The sequence below is a fragment of the Chlorocebus sabaeus genome, chromosome 27 (assembly GCF_047675955.1).
Source record: "Chlorocebus sabaeus isolate Y175 chromosome 27, mChlSab1.0.hap1, whole genome shotgun sequence".
In the NCBI taxonomy this organism is placed as follows: domain Eukaryota; kingdom Metazoa; phylum Chordata; class Mammalia; order Primates; family Cercopithecidae; genus Chlorocebus; species Chlorocebus sabaeus.
Window position 1 is genome coordinate 1,681,413 of NC_132930.1, and position 25,263 is coordinate 1,706,675.

At 36.5% G+C, this 25,263-nt stretch overlaps 1 protein-coding gene across 12 annotated transcripts in view; it reads left to right on the forward strand.

The window, feature by feature from the left end:
• Positions 1-25,263, forward strand: part of FRYL (FRY like transcription coactivator) — a 283,769-nt gene that overhangs the window by 60,785 nt on the left and 197,721 nt on the right. For 9 of the 12 annotated variants that reach the window (XM_073012406.1, XM_073012404.1, XM_073012413.1 and 6 more), the window contains one exon: positions 23,137-23,262. The exons of 1 other annotated variant lie outside the window; for it this stretch is intronic. The gene's annotated coding sequence lies outside the window, so the exon portion shown is untranslated. Of the gene's footprint in view, positions 1-7,966; positions 8,241-20,779; positions 21,253-23,136; positions 23,263-25,263 lie in introns of those variants that run through there. 2 more of the 12 variants (XM_073012408.1, XM_073012410.1) reach the window with 2 other exon arrangements.

Genomic DNA, 25,263 nt, shown 5'->3' on the forward strand with positions numbered 1-25,263 from the left:
TAACACGGTGAAACCCTCTCTCTACTAAAAATGCAAAAAATTAGCCAGGTGTGGTGTCACGTGCCTGTAGTCCCAGCTACTGGGGAGGCTAAGGCAGGAGAATTGCTGGAGCCTAGGAGGTGGAAGTTGCAGTGAACCGAAATTGTACCACTGCACTTCAGCCTGGGTGACAGAGTGAGACTCAATCTCAAAAACAAAACAAAACAAAACAAAGAAATACAGATACTTTTTGAAACAAATTTGGGAGAAGGTTGTGATTCTTTGGCAGGTAGTTAAGGCCAGCATTAGTTTACCAGGACTGGAGCCTCAAAGTTCTCTTACTTCTCACTTCAATCCCTTCTTGCCTTAGACCTCATTATTACCCGGAACAGTTTCTTTTCTAAGGTCTTGGAAAGAGGATCTTCTTTTTATTTCAGGATTTTTTTTTCTTGTGTCTGTAAAAGAAATGTTTTGTCTTATTTATTTACAATTTTTATTATGGAAAATGAGAAACATATGCAGAAATAAACGGACTGGTATAACCAATCGCTTTGTATTCAGACACAGATTTGGTAATTATCAAGTCATACCCACATTGTTTATCTATACCCCACCAACTTTTCTCCCACTCCTGTGTTACTTTAAAGCAAATTCTAGACATCATGTATCTTATTTGTAAGTATTTCATTATGTATCCTTAAGACCCTTTAAAAAAATAATGATAAAGTTGCCATGAACACTCTTGTACATATCTTTGGGCATATCTGCGTACTTTTTTTTCCTTGGGTATATAGTCAGAAATAGAATTTGCACTTCTGTATGTTCATATTATAAAAAATCATGAAGGGAATAAAAATAATTTAAAAATGAAAAAGAATTTGCAATATTGTTTTGGACTTAGCAGCACATTCTCTGAGCAATGTTTAGTCAAATTACTATATATATTATTATCTATTACTGTATAACAAACTACCCTGAAACTTAGTGGCTTAACACAGTAACATTATTATCTCACAGTTGCTGTGAGTCAGTTTCTTTGGGGTGCAGCTTAACTGGGTGCTTTTGGCTCAGAGTCCTTCGTAAAGCAGCAATCCAAGTATCTTCTGGGGCTGTATTCATCCCATGACTCAAGTAAAAGAAGCACAAAGGAACAGCCTTCTGGGGTGCTTTCAAGCTCACTCATGTGATTATTGACAGGTCTCAGGTCCTTTCTGGCTGTTGGCCAGAGGCCAATTCCTTGACGCTTCCATAGGGCAGCTAACAACATGGGCAGCTGGTTGTTAGAGCAAGGGAGAGAGGGCATCCAGATGGAAACCATGCTCTTTCTGTAACTTATTGTTAGAGTGAGAGCCCATCACACTTGCTGCATCCTTTAAAAAAAAAATTATTGTGCTAAAGTTTGCATAATGTAAACTGAACATTTTAACTATTTTAAGTGTACAATTCAGTGGCATTACATACATTTACATTGTTGTGCAATTATCACCATCATTTATCTCCAGAACTTTCTCATCTTCACAAAATGAAACTCTATACCCATTAAATAACTCCCCATCGTCTTCTTTGCCCAGCCCCTGACAGCCACCATTCTACTTTCCCAAGAGTTTGACCCCTCTAGGTACCTCATAAGTGGAATCATGCAGTTACAGTATTTATCCTTTTGTGACTGGCTTTTTTCACCCAGGATAATGTCTTCAAGGTCATTCACGTTATAGTATGTGTCAGAATTTCATTCTTTTTTTTTTTTTTTTTTTTTGAGATGTACTCTCGCTCTGTTGCCCAGGCTGGAGTGCAGTGACGCGATCTCCGCTCACTGCAAGCTCTGCCACCTCCCGGGTTAACGCCATTCTCCTGCCTCAGCCTCCCTAGAAGCTGGGACTACAGGCGCCCGCCACCACGCCCGGCTAATTTTTTTGTGTTTTCAGTAGAGACAGGGTTTCACCGTGTTCGCCAGGATGGTCTCGATCTCCTGACCTCGTGATCCACCTGCCTCGGCCTCCCAAAGTGCTAGGATTACAGGCATGAGCCACCGTCATTCTTTTTTAAGACTGATAATATTCCATTGTATTTACATGCCACATTTTGTTTATCCATCCATCCACTGATAGTTGAGTTCTTTCCACATTTTGGCTGTTGTGGATAATGATGCTAGGAACAAGGTATTCAGTTGAATTCTATTCCTAGAATCAAGCCTTTCAATTCAGTCTACACTAAAAGGGAGGTGAGGCCAGGTGCAGTGGCTCATGCCTGTAATTCCAGCAGTTTGGGAGATTGAGGCAGGTCCCCTGAGGTCAGGAGTTTGAGACCAGCCTGTCCAACATGGTGAAACCCTGTCTCTACTAAAAATACAAAAATTAGCCAGGAGTGGTGGCGGGTGCCTGTAGTTCCAGCTACTCAGGAAGCTGAGGCAGGAGAATCGCTTGAACCCAGGAGGTAGAGGTTGCAGGGAGCTGAGATCACACCACCGCTTTCCAGCCTGGGCGACAGAGTGACACTGTGTCAAAAAAAAAAAAAAAAAAAAAAAAAAAAAGGGGGGGTGAATAGTGAATACTTACAGGTATGAATACCAGAAAGTATGATCATAGGGGCTGCTCTCAGAGCTACCATACTGTTTAAGTTAGTCTTAATAATTGTTCTCTGTAGTTATGCCACCAACTGGATATACAATTAAGTTCATTATCTTTCATATTTAATAACTGTTCTAAAATGTAATTTTGTTTTATAATCATGTATAATAGTTTTATGGTTCCAAAGTCAAATTCTGTTTTCTCCTCCATGTAAGTAATCATATTCTAGAAACTGTTTTTTTTTTTTTTTGAGAAAAATATAAGCAAGCTACATATTCATATTTCTCCTTATATAAATGATAGGATACTATATACTTTTTTTTTTTACTTGATATATTCTGGGGATCACTCCTTATCTTTTTATAGCTATATAATAACCCATTGGGTGAATGTGCCATAGTTTATTTAACCAGTTCCCAATTGATGGGGACTTGGATTGCTTATAATCTTTTGCTAATATAAATGGTATAATATAAATGCATAACCTTGCGGATATACAAATCTTTTTATATCTTGCCATTGTATGTTTGGGACAAGTTCTTAGAAGTGGAATTGCCGGGCCAAAGGGTAAATGAGTATGCAGTGTTTGTTTGTTTGTTTGTTTTAAGACAGTCTCACTGTCACCCACGCTGGAGTGTGGTGGCATGATCTCAGCTCACTGCAATTTCCACCTCCCAGGTTCAAGCAATTCTTGTTCCTCAGCCACCTGAGTAGCTAGGATGACAGGTGTGCACTACCATGCTTGGATAATTTTTTTTTTGGAGACGGAGTCTCGCTCTTGTTGCCCAGGCTGGAGTTTAGTGGCTCAATCTTGGCTCACTGCAAGCTCCACCTCCCGGGTTCAAGCGATTCTTCTGCCTCAGCCTCCTGAGTAGCTGGGATTACAGGTGCCTGCCACGATAATTTTTTTTTTTTGTACTTTTAGTAGAGACTATTAATTTTTGTACTTTTAGTAGAGACTGGGTTTTGCCATGTTGGCCAGGCTGGTCTGGAACTCCTGACCTCAGGTGATCTGCCCACCTCAGCCTCCCAAAGTGCTAGAATTAAAGGTCTGAGCCACTGCACCTGGCCTATTTTTTGTATTTTTTAGTAGAGACAGGGTTTTGCCATGTTGGCCAGTCTGGTGTGGAACTCCTGGCCTCAGGGATCTGCCTGCCTCAGCCTCCCAATGTGCTGGGATTACAGATGTGAGCTACCATGCCCGGCCCTGTGTTTTTTGGGTATTGCTAGATTTATCCTCATAAGAAATTGTACCTCTTTGTGTTCCCATCAGTAATGTATGAGAGTGCCTATTTTTTCATACATAACCTTGTCAGCAGAATATGTTGTTAAATTTTGAGGGTTTTGTCAAATGGAATTTCATTGTAGTGTTAATTTCCCCCTCCTTATGGGTGATATTGAATATCTTTTTATATGGCTAAGAGGCATTTGCATTTCTTTTTATTTTTCCAATTGTCCATATCCTTAGCCCCCTTTTCTGTTTGTTGGTATTTTTTATTTTATAAGCTCTTTACACATTAGAAATATCAATCACTTGTCTCTGTTTTCTTTTTCCTAACAGTTAAACAGAGGTATTCCGTATTCTGCTTTCAACTGGCTTCATTTTTTCCTCATTCTTTTTCATTAATGTTACGTTTATTCTTCTGGATAAGTGATTGTTTGACTCCACTTGTACATGCAAGACCTATTTCATTATTTCTTCAAGTTCAACATGCTTTAGATAGAATGTGACTTTATCCACAAACCTGTGTTCCCTTTATCAAGTAATGGTATTGCCATTGTCCCAGATGAAAAATTGAAGTGACCTTTTTGACTTTATTTATTATTTATTCGTTATTTATTCAACAAGTATTTGTTGAGTACCTATTAGGTTTCAAGTACGGGCTAGGAATTAGGTGGCAAATAGTATAATCCTAGCTCTCAGGGAATAGTCTAAGAGGGGAGTAGGTGTTCCACAAATACATAAACCATGTCTAAATATGTGGTTAAGAATTCCAAGAGAGAATGTAAAAGTGGGGACACATTATTACATTGGAGAGGTTTTGAGTTGCCTCTTTGAGAAAATGACACTTAAGCTAAGATTTGAAGGACGTTTAGGATTAGCTTGGTGGAAAAAAGTCAGTGTGGCAGTTTCCTGACATAGGAAACAGTGTGTAGAAGGATCCTGAGGCAGAAACGAAGTTGGACTTCTAGGAAATGAAAAGACCAGTTTAGCTGGCATGCAGGGAGAAGGGGTGGAGGGGCCTGAGATATCCGATTGCTTTGTAAAGAGATCACTCTGACTGTGGCAGGGGTAATCCATTGGAGGGGGTCATGTAGAAGTCAGTCAGGAGCTGGTTAGCAGGCCGTTGTAGTAATTGTGAAAGGTAATGATGCCTATTTGTTCAGTTATAAAATTCTTTCAGTTCTAATTCAGGAGTTTGTTCATTCCCTCTCTTGACTACTGGGATAGATTTTAAAAAATTGGTCCCATACTGTCTTAGTCCCTGTTCCCCATCCAGTCTGCTTCAGAAGACAACTTTTAGAGTCAACAGTCTGTTCATATCACGTCCTTTCTCAAAAACTTATGGTGGTTCTATGATTGTGGAAGAATGAGATCCCACCTGTTATTGAAGCTTTTACCATTTTCTTTAGGTTTCAAGATCTGCTCTCCTGAGACAACTTTCTTTGGGCAGCCAAGATGGGTACTTTTCTGCCTCTTTTCTTAGCTCATCTCCGATCTTCCATCATGACATCTGTACCTCTCTTCCCCACCAACCCCCACTATTCCCTGATCCTTCTTAAATCCCAAGATTAATTTTTTTAACTCAATATATACTCAATTTTCTTTTGCCATGTCAATTCTAAGATTTATCATAGCTTATGTTGAGAAATATTCGTGTATTTATTTGGCGTGCAAAGAAATTATATATATATGTATATTTGAGACATCACCCTGTCACCCAGGCTGGAGTGCAATGGTACAATCTTGGCTCACTGCAACCTCTGCCTCCCGGGTTCAAGCGATTCTCTTGCCTCAGCCTCCTGAGTAACTGGGATTACAGACATGCGCCACCATGCTTGGTTAATTTTTGTATTTCTAGTAGAGACTGGGTTTCACCATGTTGGCCAGGCTGGTCTCAAACTCCTGACCTCAGGTGATCCGCCTGCCTCACCCTCCCAAAGTGCTGGGATTACAGGCATGAGCCACTATGCCTGGCCTATTTTTTATTTTTAAAACTGATAGGAACCCAGTAGATATATGTTGAATTGTATGAGATTAGGGAGCATTCCATGTGGTGGATCAGTCATTCAAATTTCTTATAAAAGAAGGAAGTCTCAAGTATAATTTTATAAATATTTTCAATATAACTTTTGGGAGTAACCTCATTTAGAAACAGAAAAATGTTATTTGCTGTTTGAAGCAGCTTTTATAGTTCAGTGCACATCAAATAATGCTTATATTGTCTACATTGAGTTGACAAAAATGTGTTTATATGGCGATATTAGAGTTCTTATGACTTACTGGGGGTAATGGGATATTTAGGGCATTAAATATTTGATTGCCAGGTATCAGAAAATGGTCAATAAAATAATGTATATGTAGGTATTTGAATGCACCTCTGCTTTTATCTGAGATACCTTTGAACTCATTGTCCCCTTAGCTGACTTCTTAGTGTGTATCTGTCTAGAGTAAATGTAATAGTCTGCCTATTGACAAGGATTAGTTTACTTGATTCTCATATTTGATTTTGTTAATAGATCAGTGCCAGCCAGCGTGTTTCTTTTGTAAAGAGAAGAGTACTAATATTATTATTTACTGCCTATAACTTACAAAATGATTTCATGTACTCTCTTTTTAAAAATCCTTACAGGTTTCCTTCTGTCTCTCTCTTACTCAGTTTTTCCTTCCCTCCCTTCTTTCTTCCTCTCCTTTTCTTCCTATAAATGAGGTTAAGTGACTTTGTCTGGGTAACTATGGCTTAGTATTGTGTAACTATACTACATACATTGTGTTGCCTTCTGATATGAAATATTTTCTCTGAAATTACATTGGAAATGGGGTTTTTACTGATTTGTTGTAGATATGACTTTACAGATATTAATCTAACTTTTAGTTTCTTTGGATCACCTCTTGAATTAAATAGTTGTTTTTGTCTCCTAATACATATTGATGCAATAAAAGGGTTGGGCGGTTATAATAATTTTGGTCCTATACTGAATTTTTGTTATCTGAAATACAGTAGAAACTAAACCTTTTAAACCCATTTAAAAGTCAATTTTCTAAAGTCACATTTAACAGTTTTGGTGTTGCAATGTTAACTAATGAAAACTATTTCGGTTGTATTATTTTAAGGTAGAAGTATCTTAATGGAAATTTTAAATGAGCTTGCTTAAGATTAAGCACCTTGAGTCTAGTTTCTGGAATGTGATTTTAAGTTTTTTTAAAAAAATTACTTTGAAACAGTAACTAGGGCAAGTACTTACAGGTAAGAGTGAAATTATTTGGTACAATAAGCTTCAATTATAATGCATTTAGTTTGGAGTGATGAAAGTTTTTTTTTTTTTTTTTAACTTTAATTTTTTTGAGACAGGGTCTTGCTCTGTCACCCAGGCTGAAGTGCAGTGGTGCAATCATAGCTCACTGCAGCCTTGACCTTCTGGGCTCAAGCAATCCTCCCACCTCAGCCTCCCAAGTAACTGGGACTACAAACACACACTACCACGCCTGGCTAATATTTTAATTTTTTTTAGAGATGGGGTCTCACTATGTTGCCCAGGCTGGTCTTGAACTCCTGGGCTCAAGTGATCCTCCCACCTCAGCCTCCCCAAGTACTGGGATTACAGGCCTGAGCCACTATGTCTAGCTGAAAGTTATTATTTTTAAAACTGAGAATCTATAAAAGCAAAAATATTCTTTGTAGCTCATGGTTTGACAGGTCTATGAAAAGCTTAAAATATAAAATTGTCAGAAGTAAAATATTGCATTTCACATAGGATTTACGTAACTAGTAGTGAAGGTGAAAAAAACCTGATGAGGTGGGAGAAATGACCCAGTGTCTCACTTTGCCCTCCCTGTGTCTTATTTCCCCTCTCATTTTAAGTTCTACATGAATATTACAGCTTCAAATATAATCATGGCATTAATTCAGAAGCCTGATATATTAAAAAAATCTTTTATTTTTCTGTAATAACTGCATTTGTACTGTATTAGAACTTTCTACAACACTCTCCTTCTGAGACAGTACAGAGCTAGCCGGGTGAGTCACACCACACCACAAATTCCTTAAGGTGGTAGGTGGTGTCTTATTCATCATCCGTGTCCCTCACTGCCTCGTGCAGTGCTTGATAGGCAGTCGAACTCTGTTCCTTTTTTATATTATACCTGGTGTTAGGTTTCTAGAGCACTTAAATTTTTTTTTTTTTGCCTTTTTGCTTTACTCTAATAAATCTTCTAGTTAACAATATCTAGCCTAAATATGATTTAAATGTATGCTAAAATTCTTAAGAAGAGTAGCAAATCTAGATTGGGAACTGGATCCGTAGACAATATTCAAAAGATACAACTCAGATGACCCTGAACACCACTAAACTGATCCAGGGGCCAAATACTCTCTCAAAATAGAGGAGGAAAAAGGAAAAGAGGCATGTAGGGATCCAGGAGAAGAAGGACGATTTATGTGGAGTGGAGGGAATTTTCATTTTAAACCACAGGTAGGGCTGTTGATCCTTGTTTACTTTGTCAGATTTTCCCTATAATAGAGAAACTGCTGAGTCAGAATTGTGCAACTGATTGAATTAGCACCTTGTTTAAATTGTTAACATCCATCTTTGAGAAGCGTATATTTTAGATAAAAGATTTAAAAATCTTGGCCGAAACAAAGGATGGTCTTTTTCCTTTATGAAGGTGTTCATTCAACTTTAGTAAGATATTAACAGAAGAGAATTGAATTTAGTCTTCAAGTAAGTATCTCTGTGATTTGTTGGTCACAGTCTGATTTCTTCCCCACCCCCCACCATTTTTTTACTTGTGATAAGACGAATTCTTATCTTTTCATGAAATACTTAAAGCAAATTATGTGTTAATTATGTTTATCCTTTTTGAGAGTTTTCTAGCTTTTTCGGTTCTGAGGTTCAGAATCAATATAAGAACATATTGAAATCATAATTGCATTTTATTTTCCAAACAACCATTGGAAGTAATTGCATTTTAATTTGAGAATTTTATCTCAAATAACTCCATATAACAGCTTATACTGTAAAATATAATCCAGAGGTACAGTATTTTTCAGTTCATTTATTAGCTTTGTCAGTTTCCACATCTGTAAAGTTGCACATTTACTGAAATTATGGGCTGGTTTGGGTTAAAATGAAGTAACATGTGAAGCATCTAACTTAGTTGGTCACGCATAGTAGGCCCTCAGTAATTAGTTGTTGCTGCTTTTATTATGGGTATTTAATTAACTTGGATTTCTAGAGCACCATTTGTTAGGGTGCAGTGAACCAATTCTGAATTCTACCCTCCTATATTTGTTCCTTGTTTAGACTAAACCACTGTGGAGAATAAAGCCTATTTGTGGGGTGGGGTGGGGGTGGTGCCTACTGACTTTTGTATGCATGTTTTTTCAGAGTTACGGGATGTGTACTGGAATGTGAAGGATTCAGCTTTTTGGTGGCATGTTCTATATGGTCATCCATAGTGACCAAACTGATTTGGAATGTTGTTTTGTTACTGAGTTGGAAATGTGTTATTTTCTCTACAGAGGATGTTGATCTGAATAAACTGCTTATTATGCTTTATACATTTCTAGAGCGAGATGAACTGTCAATCAGTATAAATCTCACCCAGCACAGTATTTTCTTTCACAAACATGGGGAGGAGGCAATACCAAGATAACCACTTTTTGGACAGAACCAAGAGCTGCTGTGTAACTCAGAGGGTGTGTGATAGCATCCAGCTTTGGAGCCTGTCATGTCAGTTTGGGAAATTGTGGCCTGGAGGCTTACAGGAAAAAAAATCTTGTTTATTAACACCTGAATATGTTACTTATATAGCTTTTTTACACGTCGTCAGCTAGCTAGCTTCTCAAAGAGAGGCAAGAACCCATTTGCATAAAGATTGTGGCTATAGTCAGTCTTCTGGTAACAGGAGCTGTGAGCACCACTTTTTTGATGAAGTCTTTCCTGTTCCCTCTTCCACTCAGGTTGATGACTGTCTCCTTTGTACCTGGTTGCAGCTTGAACATATTTAGGTAACTTCTCTCAAAGCCCGTGAAACATGCCACTGCCCATGTCTCCCTTCCAGCTTGTCTGTAAACTCCTTGATGGTAGCAGTTGTGTGTGAGTGCCACTGAGTATGGATTCCTGGAGCTTAGGTTGATCCCCAGTAAATGTTAAATGCAGGTCTCCCTGTGCCTGTGGAAATGCCTCAACATCAATTGGTTCAATTATATCCTTCAGCTTGATCACTAACAAGTCTTTAATGAAAAGCCTCCAGAGATGCTATTCCCATTCTGTACTATCCTCATCATTCCCATTCTTATTTCTTCTTTGCCAATGCAAATTCTCTATTTCATTTTTTTCTTTAAATACTTCTCTATGAAGTACTTCTAAGTACTTTTTTAAAGTATGCTTCATTTTAGGGCCAGACGTGGTGGCTCATGCCTGTAATCCAACACTTTGGGAGGCCAAGACGGGTGGATCACCTGAGGTCAGGAGTTTGAGACCAGCATGACCAACATGGTGAAACCCCATCTCTACTAAAAATACAAAATTAGTCAGGCGTGGTGGCGTGCACCTGTAATCCCAGCTACTCAGGAGGCTGAGGCAGGGGAATTGCTTGAACCCAGGAGGCAGAGGTTGCAGTAAGCTGAGACACTGCATAGCCTGGGGGACAGAGTGAGAATCCATCCCAAAAAATAAAAATAAAAGTATGCTTCATTTTATTTAGTTTATAATTAACATTGAGAAATCCAAGAAAGGTGAGAAATGTGAACTAGAGCTGGAGATTTAAAATTGGCACCTGTAAAAATACATTATTTTTTGAAATAAAAGTTTGTAAACATTTACCTTGTTTAAAAATCTGAAATTATATTAATTTTGATAAAATTCTAGATTTTTTCCAAATAAGTCAAAACCTAAAAAGAGTGGAAATTTTAGGTAAAATTTAGGTAAGAATGGAAAGAAACTAAGAGTCATATTATAATTTTCAGGCTGTTATAAGAAATGTCTTTTACTGTATCATATGGTATTTTATGGTATTTTATAGTATTTTATAAAAATGTAGGGATTGACCTTATTATCCTTATTATACAAGGTTTTATTGTGGTTTAAAATTCCAAATCTTTTATGTAGCTTCCCTTATACCTCTGCTTCAATTACACGTAATAATTTATTGAAATTTAATGTATATATGAAAAAACCTTGTCATTGACTTTTTTTTTGGAGAAAAATTATTCATTTTAAGACAAAAGCAGAGACTATTTGAGCCGAGACCTGATGGATTTAAGAGTGCTGTTGATCATGATTGACTTGTGAAAGTGATAGATAGATAGATAGATCTTTTATAGTTATTTTTCTTTTGTACTGGGCTTATGTTTTGTTTTTTTTTTCTTATTTTCTTGCTTAATAATAGTATCATTAAGCAGGCAGGAGAAAAATAATACCGTTGAAACTAAAAGTAATTTAATTTGATTGAGTTGATTGAGTATATACATATATACACATATATATATATATTTATTATACTTCTAAGTTCTGGGGTGCAAATGCAGAACATGTGGGTTTGTTATATAGGTGTATGTGTGCCATGGTAGTTTCCTGCACCTATTCCCCCATCATCTAGGTTTTAAGCCCCACATGCATTAGCTACTTATCCTAGTGTTCTCCCTCTCCTTGTCCCCCACCCCCCAACTGGCCCCTGTGTGTGATGTTCCCCTCCCTGTGTCCACATGTTCTGATTGTTCACCTCCCACTTATGAGTGAGAACATGCAGTGTTTTTGTTTTTCTGTTCTTGTGTTAGTGTGTTGAAGATGATGGCTTCCAGCTTCATCCATGTCCCCGCAAAGGACATGAACTCATCGTTTTTTATGGGTGCATAGTATTCCATGATGTATATGTAGCACATTTTCTTTATCCAGTCTGTCATTGACAGGCATTTGGGTTGGTTCCAAGTCTTTGCTATTGTGGACAGTGCCACAATAAACATACATGTGCATGTATCTTTATAGTAGAATGATTTATATTCCTTAGGGTATATATCCAGTAATGGGATTGCTGGGTCAAATGGTATTTCTGGTTCTAGATCCTTGAGGAATCGTCACCCTATCTTCCACAATGGTTGAACTAATATACACTCCCACCAACAGTGTAAAAGCATTCCTATTTCTCCACAGCCTCACCAGCATCTATTGTTTCTTGACTTTTTTGATAATCGCCATTGTGACTGGCATGAGATGGTATTTCATTGTGGTTTTGATTTGCATTTCTCTAAAGATCGGTGATGTTGAGCTGTTTTTCATATGTTTGTTGGCTGCATACATATCTTCCTCTTTGAAGTGTCTGTTTATATCCTTTGCCCACTTTTTGGTGGGGTTGTTTGATTTTTTTCTTGTAAATTTAAGTTCCTTGTAGATTCTGGATATTAGATCTTTGTCAGATGGGTAGCTTGCAAAAATGTTTTCCCATTCTGTAGGTTGCCTGTTCACTCTGATGTTAGTTTCTTTTGCTGTAGAGAAGCTCTTTAGTTTGATTAGATCCCATTTGTCAATTTTTGCTTTTGTTGCAATTGCTCTTAGCATTTTAGTCATGAAGGCTTTGCTCATGCCTGTGTCATAATTTTGAAGTTTATTGTATTTATGGACAAAGTAACAAGAATAATATTTGTTCTGTGGCATTTGTTTTATGTGCCTTGTCACACATTATACCCACATACAAATATATATACATTTACAGTAAATATATTTTAACGTCTTAATGCTTATGAATTTTCAAATGATATTTTGTATCATTGATTTTTACCTGTAATCATATGTGGGAAACTTACGTTTAAATGACTGAGACCTTTATATATATGCGTAGTTTGCACATTATCAGTTGAAGTTAGTACATTTTTATTTAGTACTCTTATTTTTCCGAACGCCACTTTTCTAGTTTCTGTGGGAGATGTAATGATGTATGTACCCTTTAGAGGATCACAGTCTCAGAGCAACTCTTACAGCGCCACAGAGCTCTAGAACAGGAAGAAACTCTGGAGGTTATCTTCTCTTAAGGGTATGTTTAAACAGTAGTTCTCTGATTCTTATGCATTTTCTCCTTTGCTCAGTAAGCAGGAGATGTGGGCCAATTTTTTTTTTGTTTGTTTGTTTGTTTTTTTGAAACAGGGTCTCACTGTGTTGCCCAGGCTAGAGTGCAGGGGCACAGTCACTGCTCACTGCAGCCTCTATCTCCCAGGTTCAGGTGATCCTTTCACCTTAGCCTGGGACTACAGGCTAGCATCACCATGCCCGGCTGACTTCTTTTTACTTTTAGTAGAGATGAGGTCTCACTATGTTGCCCAGGCTGGTCTCAAATTCCTGAGCTCAAGTGATCCTCCTGCATGGGCCCCGCAAGGTGCTGAGATTACAGGAGTGAGCCATCATGTCCGGCCATGGGGCAGTTTTTTTAGTTCAGGGATTTACAAATTATGAAGTCAAGAAATAATTTTAGTGGGAAATGACTAGAATATAACACTTGTTTTTCCTGTAGTTAGGTTAGAGACTACCAAAGCGTATTGCAGATTATTTCAAATATATCATATTATATTGTGTAGATATATACTGGGTTTTAAAAAATGTATTATAGGTTGGGCGCAGTGGCTCACACTTGTAATCCCAGCACTTTGGGAGGCCGAGGCAAGTGGATCACCTAAGGTCAGGAGTTCAAGACCAGCCTGGGCAACATGGTGAAACCCCGTCTCTCCTAAAAATACAAAAATTAGCTGGGTGCGGTGGTGCATGCATGTAATCCCAGCTACTCAGGAGGCTGAGGCAGGAGAATTGCTTGAGCCCGGGAAGCAGAGGTTGTAGTGAGTTGAGACTGGGCCATTGCATTGCAGCCTGGGCGACAGAGCGAGACTGTCACCAAAAAAAAAAAAAAAAAAAAGTTACATAAATTTTTAAATACATTTTTAAATGTATTTTTTTATTGAAGTGAAAAGATTTTAGAAAACATATCTTTAATGTGTCTTCTCCTCCACCTCCCACTCCCGACTTGAAACCATTGTTCTTCATCTCTAGATATGCTACTTAATCTCTTTGCTGTGCTCTCTTGCTCTCATGCCTGATACCAAAGTCAAGTGTTTTCTACCCAGAAACCAGGTGATATTTCCCTGTGATAGTAAAAAACATGCAGTGAGATAGTTTTTTCATTTTGCTGGTCTTGCTCGCATGCCTTTGGGCAAAAATAAAACACTTTGGTGGCTCTGCTAATCTGTAAGTATTGCTTATGATGTGCCTATCTTGTTACCAAGATGTGATTTAGTCACCAAGAGAATTTGGATATTTAATACTAGTACATAACAAAACTCCTTATCAAGTACTCATGTGGGCACATACAGAGGCCTAATTGTATTCTTGTAATGCACAATATAAATACTAATATTGTTTTGGAGAATCAGCATGGTATGCCAAAGCCATGGTTTGGAAAAATGCATTGTAGTATGTTTTTATCTGTGGGAATTACTGGCAAATATAATTGAGAGATTCTAAATACTGTAGTTGTTTCCTTCACTTTTGAATTTGGCTTAAGTATTTTTGGTCTTTTTTGTTTTAAATCGCTGAATTATTTTGTTATATCAATGGTTGAAGCTAAACCGTGATTGTTATTTTAATATTTATGTCTTCTTTTAAAGGTGTATTTTAAAAACAATTTTCTCCCACTGAGAGGGGTTAAAAAATAAATGGGGAGAAGAGTAGAATAAATGCTCAGGTGCCCATTCCTCAGCTCAGACATTTATGAAACCACTGTTACCCACTCCCTTTCTGCAGGTCCCAGTTATTTTTGAGGCATTTTCTTTGTCACAACGTTTCACCTGTAAATACTTCAGTATGCATTTATAAGAGACAAGGACTTCTGTTTTTAGATAGATGATGAAGAATCTTAAAAACCTTTTTGAAAAATGTACTGAATTATGATCATTAAATTTGTGTATGGGATGTTAGAGTGATATAAAGGAAAATGAGATAGTTTAAATGGAGTAAGTGGAAAAAAGAAATACCCCACCAGCAGTTGTACCAAGAAACAGTAGAAAAATTACAGTGAAAAGGCCAATTAACAGCTTTTAAAGTACTCATGGAGAAAAGGAAGACATTTGCATTTTATAACCGCCAGTATGTGTCTACATTCCACATAGGTCAGTAGGGGAGTAAAGCCAAGTGTATTTCATACCATTTGAAATAGCAATTCTGTTTCAAGACTCTTTCTTTCTTTTTTTTTTTTTTAATATTTTTTCTTATTTTATTTTTGAGTTTTATTGAGATATACTTGTCTTACAATATACACCCATGAAATTGTTACTGTGGTTAAGAAAATGAACATATCTCTCTTTCTTAAGGGAGAAATCAAAGATGTGTACAAGATTGCCAATCAAGATATTCACTACAATATTACTTATAGAAATGGGGAATTGAACCTTTTTTTAAAGAGATCTTTTAGTCTATTCTTTTATTTTTATAGATAATAGTACAGGTAGTTTCCATTTATTAAGTACTTCCCATATTTCAAGCATTTTGCTAACACCTTAACGTGAATTATATGATGTAAACCTCTAACAACAATAATAAATAAGCAATATTTATTACAACCTCCAACTTTCACATGAGAAACTAAGGCTTGGGCCAGGCGCGGTGGCTCATGCCTGTACTCTGTACTCCCAGCACTTTGGGAGGCGAAGGCAGGCAGATCACCTGAGGTCAGGAATTTAAGAGCAACCTGGCCAATATGGCAAAACTTTGGCTCTACTAAAAATACAAAAATTAGTCAGGTGTGGTGGTACGTGCCTGTAGCCCCAGCTACTCGGGAGGCTGAGGCAGGATAATCACTTGAACTTGGGAAGTGGAGGTTGCTATGGGCGACAGAGTGAGACTCTGTCTCAAAAAAAAAAAAAAAAAAAAAAAAAAAAGAAACTAAAGCTTGAGTTTAACTAACTTGTCCTAGATAACTCAGGAAATAAGCATAAAGGAGAGTTCTAAACTTAACCTAATTCCAGAGCCTTTTTATCTAAACATTATACTGTACTACTTCCTGACATAGTCAAAAAGGTGATTTAGGCCCATAATAAGAAATGTGAAGAAGGGACTCTGCTCCAGGTCACAAAAAATAGTGCAAAAGTGAGGTTGAAAAATCCTAACTCAGGGCTAAATACAATCTGTTGCCTCCCCGCATGAATATGGCTAATAAAAATAATTGCTCCCTTTTTCTTCTCTTTAGTATCTTATGTTCAACATTTCCCCATCTACTATTTATGAAATTATAAGTTTCTAGTCTTTATTTTCTTCTCTGAGGAATAATTTTCTGAATCATATTTGCTCAGCAACATTCATGAAATAGCACTGCAGTACTCATGTCCTGAGCCTAAATGAATTGAACTTAATGCTCAATATTAGTGGAATGATTAAAAGAAGATAATCTATTTATAAAATAATGTTTTGTAACCACTAGATAGTGTACAATATGATTCTGGTTGTATGCAATACAATGTTTAATTTATATAGGAAGACCTGAAAGAAATTAACCCAGATGGTAAAATGAATTCATAATGGCTACCTCTAGGTGTTAGAATTATGAGTAATTTTTATTTCTTCATTACTTTTTTGGGAAATTGTTGCAAATTTTATCAGCTTTTGTTGTATAAGTTAATAACTATTACCATTATTGGGTACTTACTGTATGTCAAGCACTCTTTAAGCACTTTTCATCTTTTACACTTAGTTCTGAAAATAGTCCTAAGAGATTTTATTATCCTTATTGTATAGATGAGGAAACAGAGGTTGAATACTTTGACAATTTGAGTGTATCCTTCTAGGTGTATTCTTGGCTTCCAATTTTATTTCCAACAGTTGGGAAGATACTATAAATATTATTTTTTTCACTTTGTAAAAATGTGTGTTGAATATTATCGCAAAGTAGTCAATATATTTTAAAAATATTGATGGATAACATTTCATCTTAGGAATGTGACATGATTTTTTTTTCCAACTGGTCCTTTTTGTTCTTTGCCTCTATTACAATATTCTGCTCATAGGAATAATAGTACAATGAGCATCTTTCCAAATAAATTTGTATATACATTTCTGATTATCTTTCTAGAATTAACTCTTAGAAGTGGAGTTACTGGGTCAAAGATCATAAACATTTTAGAGGCTTTTGGTACAAGTTGTGAGATTGCAGTTGACAAATCAACTTCCTTCCTTAAATTTAGAAAAGTTGTTTTGGGGCTATAAATTTGGGAGAAATGGGTCATCTAAGTCATCTGGGGGAATTTGTGCTTTCATAGTTTCTCTTATAGAAGTCAGGCTTCTCTAAGCTTGCTGGAGGCAGTAAACACAGAGAAAAAGAGGAAAGACAAACTTTGGAGATTAAATTGTAGCCATTTACTTGGTTTATGACCTTGAGCAGCTATTTATTCATTTTTCTCTTTTAGTTAACATTTTTATTAACTTAGAAACCTTTTCATTGCAATTGTTTTATAAAAACATGTAAAATATACCTATCATCTATACACATTTTCTCTGATGTTTGATCTTATGGGACCTTAGGGTCATAATTAGCTAGAATAAGTCCCATTGTATAATATAAAAAAACTATACATATAAAAGGTTGACACATTGATTACAGATGACTCTAGAAAGCATTTTAGATGTTGCATCTTTAAAAAGAATTTTTCTAAGGGGTCACATGTTCCCTTCCTCTGACAAGCAAGAACAGAAACTTTTGGATGAATTAATTGAAATTTCTGTTAAATGGTTAAAGAGTTATTGTGTGCTTCTCTTGGGCATATCATCTTCCAGAGACTTTGTAGGCAACTTCCGCAGACTTTAATTCTAGGTTTGGGTGGTAGGCAGAAGAGCATTTTAACTTAAGGGGGTTCAGAGAATAATTAATGAAATCAGTAAAGAAAGTCTCCATATGAAGCCACTGAATACATTAGGGTTGGTTATTCTAGAAAAACCAAGGTTGATAATGGGTAATCTGACAGTCTAGAAATTCACGAGCAGTACAAACGGAATAAACAGAAAAATTCTATTGACGGTTGAAGGTTGTAATTGCTTTAACGTACTACTTTTTTCTATGAATAGTAAAATTGTAAAACAATCTACTGGCCCGGCGCGGTGGCTCACGCCTGTAATCCCAAGACTTTGGGAGGCTGAGGCAGACGGATCACGAGGTCAGGAGATCGAGATCATCCTAACACAGTGAAACCCCATCTCTACTAAAAATACAAAAAAAAAAAAAAAAAAAAAAATTAGCCGGGCATGGTGGTGGGCGCCTGTAGTCCCAGCTACTCTGGAGGCTGAGGCAGGAGAATAGCGTGAACCCGGGAGGCGGAGCTTGCAGTGAGCTGACATTGCGCTACTGCACTCCAGCCTGGGCGACAGAGCAAGACTCCCTCTCAAAAAAAAAAAAAAAAAAAAAAAAATTAAAAAACCTACTATAAATGGTAGGCATAGAAAATAAGTATAAGGAGGATTTTTATCAGAGGCTCTTAATCCATAATTAATGGTTGGATTAGGAAGGCTCAACTCTTCAAAGTTATAGAAATGTGCTTTTTGGAAGATGACATCTCCACCTCTTTCAGATTTCTAAAGCAGTAACTCCAAAAGGCTTAAGCTCCCACTGGAATATAAGCTCCACAAGGATAGGGATTTTTGTTTTATTCACTTTTTTTCTGTCACACTGGCAGATAGTTCTGTTTAATAAATATTTGTCGAGGGTATGATTTCTGTAAACTGATGTGTGGTAGTCCAAAAATTTTCTCTTGGTTCTTAACTCTAAATGTAGAATGGAAAGATTTATATTTCATTTATATTCCATTTTCTGTGCCAACATGAAAATGTAGTATGAAAATTATTCTAAAAATACATATTCATTCATCAGTGTATAAGAAAATGTACCACTGTGATGCTGTTTTCATTTGATTTAATGAATGAAACTTTTATAGAAACTTCCTCTTAAAATTGTGAATGGAAAATTTGCTGCTTGTTTTCATTAGATCAAGTAGTATGACAATAACTGCTGTTCTGGCTAAAAATGTAAAGTCAATAAAATGTTGACAAATTCACCTGCAGAGAACATTGCTTTATCAGCAAGAAATTTAGATTTTTGCAGTGAAGCCCAAATATTCTGGCTGAGTATCATTACACAGCATTTTTAGCAGGTCATGTAATATAATCTGTAATTATATTAGTCAGTGTAGTATGTTTCCATACTTTTTAAAATTGAAATTTGGGAGAAAGTTAAAAAGAGGCTGGCTGTGGTAGCTCACACTGTAATCCCAGCGCTTTGGGAGGCTGAGGTGGGTGGATCACTTTAGGTCAAAAGTTTGAGACCAGCCTGGCCAACATGGTGAAACCCCATCTCTACTAAAAATACAATAAATTAGCCAGGCATGGTGGCACACACCTGTAATCCTAGCTACTTGGGAAGCTGAGGGAGGAGAATCGCTTGAATATGGGAGGCGGAGGTTGCAGCGAGCCAAGATCGTGCCACTGTACTCCAGCCTGGTGACAGAGTGAGACTCCATCTCAAAAAAAAAATTGACTAAGAGAAGGTTAAATGCAAGTTCATTTTTAAAAAATTTTAAAAATTACAGCCTTTCTCAAGAGAAAAAGTGAATTACTTAGCAAATGAAGAGTGATAAAACCACTGTTAATTTTACAAATCATGAAATTTCTTTGGTAAAGGGATGACCATAAATTCTTTTTTAAAATGATTTTTACTAATGAGATATAAACAATATTTGACTAATTGCTGCCTGCACTTGATTACTTGTAAGCAAATTTTTCTTGTTTTTACACAATCTTTGGCAGATTAAAGAAGTTACTGCATTTTGTTTTCTATAATTATTTTTGTGTTACAGAAACTATGATCATTTTAAATTTATTTGAAAACTGTTGCATCCTCACTCTAAAAGGCTGTCAGAACACTTGTGTCATTTTGGTTTTTGGATCATTTTAAGAGGCCTTGCAAGATTCCCAGAATTAATTTTAATAGAATGGCAGGAATTGACCCTCATAGATTCCGTGTCTTATAATGTGGTTTCTCGCTTTAGTTGAAATATGAATTTCTAAGTCACCACACCCTCTAGTATTCAAGTATAATATAAAATACATTTTGAAGTTACATTTAGAGTTTTGAGCTTGGATCTTTGAGGTAATTTACCATAATCTTTTTACCTGGTGGCGTAATCACTTTTATAGCATTCTGTAAGAATGTTAGCGTTCCTAACAACTGTTGCCTAAAGATTCACTGAGCAGGGACCTCAATCTTTTATGAAGCAGTCTTTTTATTACTTACATACTATTTAAGTTGTTATTCCTTATGTCAAGCTCAAATCTACCATATGCCAGGCACCATAACTTCTCTGTTCAAATTGTGGAGTATTCCTGTCATACAGACAAGTATTGCGAATACTATATTGAACATCTCTGAAATTCATTTATCCTTAATTTTTGCTCTATTTACTTGGGATTATTGTTTCCTGTATTAATGTATATCAGAGACACACACATCAGATGTCTTCCTAAAATCAAGATAAATTTGTGGCATTTCTGTTATTATTCCAGAAATTCTGTTCAGAAGGGAATGAGGTTCATGTGTTATTTGAACACCCATTCAGCTGTCTTTTGCTTTCTGTACTGAAGTGAAATGAGACTTCCTGCCCCGAGGGACCTCATTTGCCCTGAGGCCCTCCCAAGTACCAGAGCTGGACCACTGTTCACTATTACACATGGAAGCTTCTACATTATTACTCTCTCTGTGGGTAAAAAGTCTTGCCCTTCAAGGCTTGTGCTGTTGGGCTGTTTACAGTCTTCTCTTCAGTGTTGTCAAATACCAACTGATGTCTGTTTTTATTTGAACTTTTTTGTTTTAAATAAGAAAGAACAGCAATGATTATTTGTGTAGCATGACCATGTAGAATTACGAAACCTCTCTGACCTTCAGTGTCTCAAAATAGTATTATAAAAGTAGTAGTAAAAATTACTCTTCTTTACAGATAAAATGTTCTCTGATCAACTGGAATGAAAATAAAAATTAATCCCATATTAAGTGATACATATGGAGACAAGATGAAAAAGTGATTGTCATGCAAGTAAACAGACCAAAAAAGTCCCAGAAAGACCCACTCCCACCAAGCCAGCCCTGCTAAAAGTGATTATAACCTATGAAGAAAGCCAGAGAAGTATAAACCACATATTTTCCAGGGTTACCAAAAGATGCATTTATTTTATCTTATCAAAAGTGAAAAGTTGAAAATAGGAAGGTTGTGTGTCTACTGAAGAAGTGTTACAAACTCTGGACAAATATTGAGAAATCTTAAAGTGACATAGTGCCATGACAGTGTGATTACAAGAAAAAACACATACAACAAAAGCGTGACATTAGCACTTGCTATGTCTGAGCTGAAGACTGCAAGCAAAAGCAGAGCAAAATGAAATACCTAGACATGGTGGTACAAATCGGTCCTAGGTAGGATTTTTACTATATTCCTAAAACTGCATTGTACTTCAGTAGTGACTGGTTTTGTAATTTGTCCCAGAAGATGAAATGAAAGATAGCTTAAATATCATTAAATATCGTCCAGTGGGACCATGCCCACAAGACATGACATGCTGTTTGTCACATTAGGTTTTTTCAGGTTTGAGGGAGAAGTGATTCCATGAACCTAAGATAAGTAAAGTATCAAGAATTATGGCAGGATTGTTAGCTATCATATTGATAATAAATTTTAGAAATATTTGCTGGAGCAGTCCAAAATTCCAGTAAGTTTGAATGATACTGTGAACAAGCACAAACAAGTTAGTATTTTATTCATATTTCCCAGATTTTTGGCTTTGAAGATTTGGCTTTAGTGATGATTTAATTGATTATACCTGTGAGTAAATGAAATATTACGTTTTTCTTACTTGCCTAAAGGAATTTCAAATTAAGAGTTTTGATACAAATTAATACTTCAGGATATTTAACCCTTTCTGTTCGGTTGGGGATTAAATTAATTAAAGAGAAAAACTAATATGCAACTGGTTATTATTTAAAATAAGGCTAATTTGAGTTTCAATGCCAGATTTAAAATTTGTCTTATTTTAGCTATAGAAAAATGCTAAGACTGCCAGGCGTGGTGGTTCACGCCTGTAATCCCAGCCTTTAGGAAGGCTGAGGTGGGTGGATCACCTGAGGTCAAGAGTTGGGTACCAGCCTAGCCAACATGGTGAAACCCCATCTCTACTAAAACTACAAAAAATTAGCCGGGTGTGGTGGCGGATGCCCGTAATCCTAGCTACTCAGGGGACTAAGGCAGGAGAATCGCTGGAACCCGGGAGGTGGAGGCTGCAGTGAGCGTGAGCTGAGATCGTGCCACTGCACTCTAGCCTGGGCAACAAGAGTGAAACTTTGTCTCAAAAAAAAAAAAAAAAAAGCCAAGGAAACATGAAATGTGCCTGATAACGTGGAATCTTTATAAATGGTAAAAAGACAATTCCCTGTGGTCATTTTCTTTATTCTTAGTAACCATCCAAGTATTACAGATATGGTACTGTTGTTCATGGTCCATGACCCCCTCAGAGTTATTGCAGGTAGACTTTGAAAAATATGCATCCCAAATGTTATCTGTAGATGTGATAAATATCAGGCCTAGCAGATACATGAACTATTTTACAAATCTATATTTATTTTAGTGAATAAAATAATGTATTATTGAATAATTAAATTGTGGTGTGTTTAACCATTGACTAGTAAAAGCATTGTCACGCTATACAGAAGAAAGGGAGGAGAAGAACTAGAGATTAAAATTTATTTAAGAGATATTGTCACAATTGCTTGTATGGATTTTGTTTAAATTTAGATTAGAGGAAACTGTTAAAAAGACACTTAAGACAATTGGGGAAATTTGAGTGCTCATTAATAGTTGATATTGTATTATTAATATAAATATTATAATGGTATTAACTTATTTTTACAAAGTAAATCCTTGTCTTAGAGAGATGCATAATGAATTATCTACAGATGAAATGTTATAATGTCTCGAATTTGCTTTAGAATAATCCAGAGTGGTGGGATAGAGGTTGGGGGAAGTGGATGAAGATATAAATGAAACATGATTTGCCATGAGTTAATTGTTGAAGCTGGGAATGGTGGGGGATTCATTATACTACTCTTAATAATTTTGCACTAATTTGAAATTTTCCATAATAAAAAACTTAGAAAAAATGTCATGCAACATTATTGGAGGAGGATATCTGCAGCACTAGGTGACACTGGTGTATAAAATGTGTTCAGAAGTAGGGATGGATGTAACACACAGGTGTACTTACTATAAACACACCTAATGTGTAAATGTATTTTGTTTTTCTTCAGAGCTGAAGCCATTTATTGGTGTCTTGGATGGGTAACATCTAAATGCTTAATTCCTGAAACCACTCAAGAGTCATAAGATTAGACGATCCAAGTTACCACCAGGGAATTACTGTCTCAAGTGATACGGTAAGATTATAGTAAATATTCTCAAGGTTTAAATAGTGATTGAGGTCTGAAAAGATTTTTAAATGCTGTATTTTAGCTGTGAGGTTCTACTATAATTTCTTGATCCTATAACTATTATACCAGGAGTTAAAAGTTGTGGTAATCGTTAAAGTGCTTAGAAGTATCAACATGTAAACAAGGCTTTGTGGCATTTCCTCCTCATAGATCCTGTTAATAATACATACAGTTTCATTACTGGAGTGCTTCCCCTTTGTTGTATGTCTCAGAGTGGATCCTTTCGATGTTTATTAGCAATCAACACCTTTAACGAGGGGGCTTAGGAAACTGATGAAACATAGAAAATTGAACTGCAGTGCAGGCTTAACAAAGGTTTGGCCAACCCTACGCAGAATATTGTAACTGTGAGAGTTTATTTCCCTTTTTAAGTAGCCAGCTTTTTGGGTAGAGAGACATATCTTCAGTGTCTGTGTTTCTTGCACAGATCATTAGAGAAGCTATTCAACGAATATTTGTTGAATGAAGGAAATCAGAGAAAAATCTATGGGCTCTTCTATAACACCTAATCCTGTCCCTATTACCTTAACCCCTTCCTCTCTCCAGTTGAAAGTGCAGTTGAGAATGGTGAGGTTAACAGTGACGCAAATGGTTGTCTTGCATGTCATGAACAAACATGAATTAGCATTCTATGTACCGCTGTGTTTCTGGGCTTCATAGATAAGGACGACCTGCAGAGAGACCTGGGGAAAACCACAGACATAAAATGGAAATAACATGGGATCATATCCAGAGAGAGAGGGAGGGACAGAGAGAGAAAGGAATGAGTTTTAGGTATATTAAGGCATGCAGTTTACCATTCTAACCAGTTGTGTTTTTCTGTTTGTGGGGAATAGACTGATTGGATCTTAATTTTGACACTTTTATGCTTGAAGATTAAGAGACAATCTGCTTCTAAAAATCAGTGCTTTTTTTCCTGTTGAATATATACCTGCTTCAGGGCAACAAATTTATGTCTTTTACTTGACTTTGTTGTTTTTTTCCTATAGGAGTTCTTGAGACAAGATTTGTATTAATAAATCCTTAAACTTTCTCTGAACCTTAATACTATATTAATGCTTTACATGGAAAGAATCTTTAATTAATGCTTTTTACATAAATAAAAAAAGGATAGTTGACTTAATAAGTAATGTGGCAGGAGAATAAGGATTAAAAACAAAGTAATTCAGAACCAGAAATTTACCCATTTTTCTTTTTTTTCTAATTTTTATTATACTTTTAAGTTCTGGGGTACATGTGCAGAACGCGCAGGTTTGTTACATAGGTATACACGTAACATGGTGACTTGCTGCACCCATCAACTCATCATCTACATTAGGTATTTCTCCTAATGCTATTCCTCCCCTAGCCTGCCACTGCCCGACAGGTCCCGGTGTGTGATGTTCCCCTCCCCGTGTCCATGAGTTCTCATTGTTCAACTCCCACTTATGAGTGAGAACATGCGGTGTTTGGTTTTCTGTTCTTGTGTTAATTTGCTGAGAATGATGGTTTCCAGCTTCATTCATGTCCATGCAAAGGACGTGAACTCATTCTTTTTTATGGCTGCATAGTATTCCATGGTGTATATGTGCTACATTTTCTTTCTCCAGTTTATCATTGATGGGCATTTGGGTTGGTTCCAAGTCTTTGCTATTGTGAATAGTGCCTCAATACACATATGTGTGCATGATTCTTTATAATAGAATGATTTATAATTCTTTGGGTAGATACCCAGTAATGGGATTGCTGGGTCAAATGGTATTTCTAGGTCTACATCCTTGAGGAATCGTCACATTGTCTTCCACAATGTTTGAACTAATTTACACTCCCATGAACAGTATAAAAGTGTTTCTGTTTCTCTCTATCCGCTCCAGCATCTGTTGTTTCCTGACTTTTTAATGATCACCATTCTAACTGGCATGAGGTGGTATCTCAATGTGGTTTTGATTTGCATTATCTAATGACCAG